The sequence below is a fragment of the Musa acuminata genome, chromosome BXJ2-5 (genome assembly GCF_036884655.1).
Source record: "Musa acuminata AAA Group cultivar baxijiao chromosome BXJ2-5, Cavendish_Baxijiao_AAA, whole genome shotgun sequence".
NCBI classification, from domain to species: domain Eukaryota; kingdom Viridiplantae; phylum Streptophyta; class Magnoliopsida; order Zingiberales; family Musaceae; genus Musa; species Musa acuminata.
Window position 1 is genome coordinate 38,248,602 of NC_088342.1, and position 7,550 is coordinate 38,256,151.

Here is a 7,550-nt window from a genome sequence, read left to right on the forward strand (position 1 = left end):
ATAGGGGGAGTTTGTTTAAACTCTGGGAGTTAAGGTTAACTCCGTTTATAATGACATGTTGCTTAGATTTTTGAATCTAAGAGTTTCTATCAATATGACATATTGATAGGGGGAGTTTGTTTAAACTCCAGGAGTTAAGTTTAACTCCGTCATCAAGTGGTCATCATCAAAAAGGGGGAGATTGTTGAATCTCGTATTTTGATGATGAAACTACTTGATATATGTTTATGATTTAATCTGCGTTTTGAGTGATGCAAGATGCTTCGATCTGGATGAGACAATTAAAGCAGGAAAATCATGTTGTGCCGGAGGAACATGTCAGAAGATTCGACGTCGGGCTAGTGGATCGGTCGACGTATCGACAGAAGGCTTTGGGTCGTGGACTCGGGCATCGGGCCAAGAAGAGCGGGTATTGTGCCAAGGATATCGGAGTTGCGGAGTCAATAGGCCGATTGGGCAATAGGCTGCAGGAAAGGACGATGCGCCGAAGAATCGGACGAAGCGTCGAGGGACCAATGACATGCTGGACAACTTGGTTAATTGCTTAGGATTAATTGTCTTGATCGAAGTTTTTGTTTTGAGTGTGCAGGATTAACTACGATGGAAGAAAGACATGCAGCAGGAGTTGCGCCGGAGTCAAGACAATGATCACGTTGGGAGTTCGAGAGTTCTACGGAAGTTCGGACGGTCGTCGGAGGTTCTGCGGGAACAAATCCGAGAAGTCCAGGAGCTTGCCAAAGAAGCTCGTCGAAACTCGCCAAGCGGATCGTCGCAAGTCCAGGAGTTTGCTGAAAGTCCGCAGGAGCATCATCGAGGGTTCATCGGATGATCGACAGAAGTTCGCCGGAAACTCGCCGGAAGAAGCAATTGACGCACCGGAGCAAGCTGCAGAAATTGTCTTAGGATTTATCATAGTTAGCACGAATGATTAAGTTGAAAGTGGGAGGTGATCCCATTAGCTTAATCTTGGGGCAATTGGGCCCCTAAAAAACCCAAATTGGGCTGAATGGATCAACCCATTCGGACCTTGGTTGCTGTGGGAGGTGCAACCGCCCAAGCCAGGAGGTAGCACCGCCTGGGCTAAGTCTCCCAAGGAGACTGAGCGGTGCAACCGCCCTAGCTAGGAGGTGCAACCGCCCCAGCCAGGAGGTGCAACCGCCTGGGCTCAGTCTCCGAGCGAGACTGGGCGGTGCAACCTCTCCTGACAAGAGGTGGCACCGCCTGAGCTCAAGTTTCGAGCTCTGCCAGGCAGTGCAACCGCCCCAATCAGGAGGTGCAACCGCCTGAGCTCGGTCTTCGAGCTCTGGCAGAGAGGTGCAACCACCCCTGATAGAGGTGGCACCGCCTAGAGGCTCAGTCTTCGAGCTCTGCCAGGCGGTGTAATCGCCCCAGTCAGGAGGTGCAACCGCCTGATCCCGGAATTCCGGGAATTGACAGTTTTGAGCTCCAAATTTGAACTGGGTTGGGGCCTATAAATACCCCACCCATTCAGCACTGAAAGACAGAACTTACACTCGAAATCTTGATATCTTTCTGTGATTCTTAGAGCTCAAAACTGTTGTAAAGACCAAGAGTTCTCCTCCTTCTGTTCTTCAAAGTTTGAGTTGTAAAGAGAGGAGAGAAAACTTCTGTAAGGGTTGTCTCCTAAGCTCGTCAAAAGGAGTGAATCTGTAAAAGGGTGGTTGGCCTTCGCCTATTGAAGGAAGGCCTCTAGTTGACGTCGGTGACCTCGTCGGTGGAGGAAGCCAAAAGTGGAGTAAGTCAAGATTGACTGAACCACTCTAAATCTCGGTTTGCATTTCCTTTGAGCATTTTACCTTCACTGCAAACTTCTCAATAGCTTACTGCCTTCTGCGATTTTACGAACGAGTTTCTAAGTTCAGAATTTTCCAAATCTGCGTTTAGACGTAAATCGGCTTTTCTCGTATGATCATCATATTTCAGTTTATGTTTACGTTTTGATTTCAATCATAACTGTTTACTGCCTTCTGCGATCTTATGAATAAGTTTCTAAGTTCAGAACTTTCTAAATCTGCGTTTAGACGTAAATCGACTTTTATCGTACAAACGTCGCATTTTAGTTTGCGCTTGTATTATGCTTTCCATCATAAACTGCAAACTGCCTTCGTAGATCTACTTTAACGTCATCTCGCTTAATCTTAAGTTAAAGTAATCTTAGAATCTTAACTGAAAAATTTCCGCTGCACTAATTCACCCCCCCCCCCCCCTCTTAGTGCTCTTGATCCTAACAAGAACAAGAAGGATTTGACACTTCGAACAATAGAATACCACTTAGTGATAACTCAAGTGATGATGATGATGATTTTGAACTTCTCACTATAAAATTTAAAAAGTTCCCGAAACAATAATTAAAGAATAAAAATGAACTTAAAAAAAAAGTTATCAAAGAATAAGAAAGCACTCAAGGTGACTTGGGACGAAACGAGTGCATCGGAAGATGAGGAGCAAACCAATGAAGACGAAGTAGCGAATTTCACTTTGGTGATTCTCGACAATGAGGTAAACAACTCAAACGAAACTCTTTTACTTTATTTTGAAATTACTCGATGTTTTTTCATGAGTTATTTTTAAATTAATTAGTAAAAAATTATATATATATATATATATATATATATATATATATATATCATGCTTCTTCTTATTTTGAAAAAATAATCACGATAATTACATATTTTATGATAAAGGAACAAAATATTAGATTTAAATCAAATGCTTGTACACCTAATAAGATTAGTTCTATATATGTTTTAAGAAGCATAATGTGTATCTTGATGATTTCTGTATTACTTTTTTTATATTTTAATTGAAAATGCTATATGTTTAATGAAATCATGTTTGATGATTTAATTATGCATAATGATATAAGACTTAATAAAAATGTTAAAAGTCTTGGTACCATGCTTAATGATTTAATTATGCATGATGATATAATGTCTTGGTGATTTTTGTGATGAATCTTGTCATTATCTTTCGGTTTTAAACATTATGCATGGTTTTGACATAAAAACAAAAAATAAAAATTTAAGCATGCTTATATGAAATCAATCACATGAATTGAAATAACTAAAATGAGAATGCATCATTGAAAATTTCTCTATCACTATCTTATCGATTTTTCAAAAAGAGATTAATGAATCTATTTATATTTCGAATATCTTGAATTATGAAAGTGATTTTGATGATTATGAATGTTATCTATTTCATGATCTTGATTTCTCGAAATTATAACTTGAGATTCTCCTTATATGAATCAAGATCTCTCATTTGATCTCTTATCTCTCTTTTTGCCATTTGCCAAAGAAAAAAATTATATAAATTATTCTTATAACTACAACTTGAAAGTTTTCTATGAATCAAGATTTTTTCTTTCACTAAAGAAAAGATTCATTCAAACGAATCTTGATTCTTTCACTTGATATTTATAAATTGAGATTTATTATGAATCAAGATTTTTCATTAATTGTCCTCTTACGATTCCTCTTGGTATTTTCTTAAGATTATATTTTCTATATCAATCTTGAGAATTCTTATGCATGAATCGAGATCGTTTATTATTTGTTCTCCTACAATTCTTTTGTTGTTTACTAAAGAGAATATCATTTTCAGAATTCATGACTTAAAATTTCTTTTTAAGATTTTTTTTATTTGATCTCCTAAGATTTTTTTTTTATTATTTAAGAGGAGATTTGTCAAAATGAATCATGTCTTTTGGTATTCACATGATCTCATCTTTCATGATATAATTTTTCTTTGTATAATTCCTTGTATTCATGAAGTATATCTCATCATGAAATTTTTTTGATATCTTCCATGTGATGACTTGAATATTTACACATTTGTGTTATTCCCCTCCTTTTTCCTCGACAAAGGGGGAGAAAATAAATGATGAATGTTTGGTACCAATAATCATGAAGTGATAAATGCTTCAAAATGTTGATTTAATGTTTGGTATCATGAATGCTTTAGTATCATGTATAAGAGAAATGATGAATGTTTGGCATCATGATCAAAATATTAATTTAATGCATGAAGTGATAAATGCGTAAAAATTTTAATGTCTTAGCATCATGAATGTTATGCCCAAAATGATGTATCATGAATGCTTGAGTATCATGTATGATATGCCCATAGTGATGATTGATTTATTTTTGGTATCATGTAGAAAGGATGAAATGTAAGGTTTTAAAATTGTGCATGTTTTAATTTGAAACTATAATGATGCACAAAAATATTGAAATAAGATTGATACTTTACCTTTGTCATGATTTAGAAATTGATATAAAGGGAAAAAAATTAGAATATTGTATTCTTCCCTTCTATTTGATAATGACAAAGGGAGAGATAAATTTACTAGCTTACAAATTACAAGGAGAAAAACTTTCTAGGAAGCAAAATTGCTAACTTGTACTTCTCAAAAAGAAGAAAGAACTTGCTATCTTGAACATCACCAAGAATTGCTAAGTTGCAATCTTAAGAGAAGCAAAAGTTCTATCTTGTATATTTCAAAAGATGCAAAAAATTTGTTAACTTATATATAAAAAAACTTGCTAGCTTGCATAATGATATATGCAATGATGAAATTATGCGATGATATATGATGTTTCAAAAACTTGAAATTATACAATGATTTAAAATTATGTCTAAAAACTTGCTAGTTGCACTTCTCCTTTTTGTTGATGACAAAGAGAGGAAAGTTATGATGACAATTATGCATGCAATGATATATTAAAATTTTAATTATGCATGATTTTATGTTGACGTATTACAAATATTCATGATTAAATTTACTTTGAATTGAATTCAATATGAATTCAAGGTTCTATCAATATGACATATTGATAGGGGGAGTTAATGTTAACTCCATCATCAATCGGTTATCATTATAAAAAAGGAGGAGATTGTTGAATCTCATATTTTGATAATGAAACTAATTGATAGTGTTTATGATCTGATCTGCGCTTTGAGTACCGTAGGAAGCTTCAATCAGAGAGAGATAATTAAAAGCAGGAAGAATCATGTTGGGCCAGAGTGGAACATGTTAGAAGATCAGACGTCGAGCTGGAAGATCGGTCGACATATCGACAGAAGGTTTCGGGCTATGGTTTTGGGCATCGGGCCAAGAAGAGCGATAATTGCACCAAGGATATCAGAGTTGCAGATGTCAACTGGCCGATTGGACAATAGGCTGCAAGAGAGGATAATGCGCCAAATAATCAGATAAAGCGTCGATGAACCATTGACATACCAGACAACACTTGATTCAAGCTTTATAACAATTGTTTAGATCAAAGTAGGTTTTAGGCATAATTAGGTTGGAATTGAGCCATCAATTAGGGGCCAATTGGGCCCAAGTTTAGGCTGTATTGGGCTAAGTAAAAGGCCCAAACAGTGACCCAATAAGTGGAACCATCGGTGGCACAGTCTCCGAGACTATGTCAGTAGTGGTATCGCTAGTCTAGGTAGTGATACCGCCCAGACTTGGTCTCCGAGACTATCAGGCGGTGGTACCGCCAGTTTGGGTGGTGGTACCGCCTAGACACAGTCTCCCAGGTGGTGGGACTGCCAAATTGGATGGTGGTACCACCCAGTGTCAGTGCTACAGATGGTGGTACTGCCCAACACAAGCAATGGTACCCCCAGTACCCCGAAAACCGGGGATGAGATACTTTTAGGCTCTAAGTTTAAATCCACTTGAGGCCTATAAATATCCCTCTCATCCCTGCTTAAATTACACAAGAATTGAGAGCAAAAAAAGGAAGTAAACGCTATTGTAATCCTGTGAGAACTCCTCTCAAACTCTAAGTGTTAGTAAAGTTTAAGAGAGGAGGTAGTGGGGGTGTAAATATTCTCTCCTGAGCTTGTCAAAAGGAGAATAGAGTTATAAGAAGGTGATTAGTCTTCACCTATTGAAGGAAGACCATTAGTGGATACCGGTGGCCTCGACGAAAGAGGAATTGGGAGTGGATGTAGGTCATGACAACCGAATCATTATAACTCAGTTTGCATTTCTATTTATGTAATTTACCTTTACTACAAACTGCCTTACTTGATTTATTTTCTTATTACACTCTTATGAATGCTTTCAAGTTAAATAGATTTCTGATATCGATTTTATCGAAATGAAGATTTTTTAAAATTAACCTTTTTATTCGCTCCTCTAATTCACCCCCCCCTCTTAGTGCTGACTCGATCCTAATAATTATAACAATAGTTATTGATTTTTATCTATTTGAAAGAAGATTAATAGTGAAAATAGATGGCTTTAAGAGAAGAGAAATTAGGAATGGACATAAGTTGGAAAGACCAAAACTACTATAAATTGGTTTGCTTTCCTTACTTGTCCTTTTACTTATGACTTAGGTATATTCTTTTTACTTGTAATTTTAACTTGATCAATAAAGTTTTTGAAACATGTTAATTTATCGATTGAGTTTTAAAATTGATTAAAAATACTTTTGCACTAATTCCTCTCTCCCCTCTCTTAGTGCTATTAAGATCCTAAGAATACTTACGATCCCCTTTTGCAAAAAATATAAGTGAAGAGTCAATCTTTAAAAGCTTTAGACTTTTTATGTTGGATGTCTATGATAGAAAGTTCGACAGAGTATATTCTATTATTTACCTCAAAGATGACACTCTAGGACTACAACCTCTCTTATGTGTCAGACTGTCCCTATAACCCTTAGGGGAGTGGTATGAGAATGGTTTGTCAAGCACCTCCTTTAATTGATCTCCTCCTTTAGGTAGTTGGCTAAAGAGTTTGAGCTTACTTTCATTAAATATAAACTTTCAAACAAGCCCACTACTTCTCTCCTAGTCATATGCTAGGAGGAAAAAAAAATCTTTAGAGAATTATACAAGAAGGTTCAATGATGAGATTCGTTAATGCATATATCAGTGGTCTCCAACCTTTAAGATTTCTTTTTATCACTCAACCTCAATGATTTTTCTAGAGCTCTTGTAAGAGGCTAATTGCCACATCCTTGTGAAATCAATAATCATTAGGAAAAGAAAAGTTAGGTTTAAGAAAACAATGAAAGAAGAAAAGGCTTAACATCCAAACCCCATGGAGAGACCACAAGGTGCTAGGCCGAGAAGCTACTAGATCCCTCCCCGATAAGATTTTATGCTACTCAATGCTTCCCAATCTAAGGCCTTTATGTAAATTAGAGAGAAGGAATTCTTGCATAAACCTGCTCCTTAAGAGCACCACTAGCAAGAAAAGATATAACAAAGTACTATCATTTTCACTATGACCATGGGCACAATATTCAAAATTATCATACCATGAAGGAACAAAATGAAGATTTGGTTTAGAGGGGACACCTTAATAAATTTCTTCCTTGGATATGCAAAACCTCGTTAAGACCTAAAGGCCCTATCATACGATTAGTTAATGTGATTATTTGTAGGCCAACGGGAGATGATAATAGCTCATCCGCTAGAAAGTCATATGCAAGTGAGTCAACTAAAAAAGTTTTGTCTCAATGGAGATCAACCCATTATATTTCGGAAAGAGCAGGCAAAAC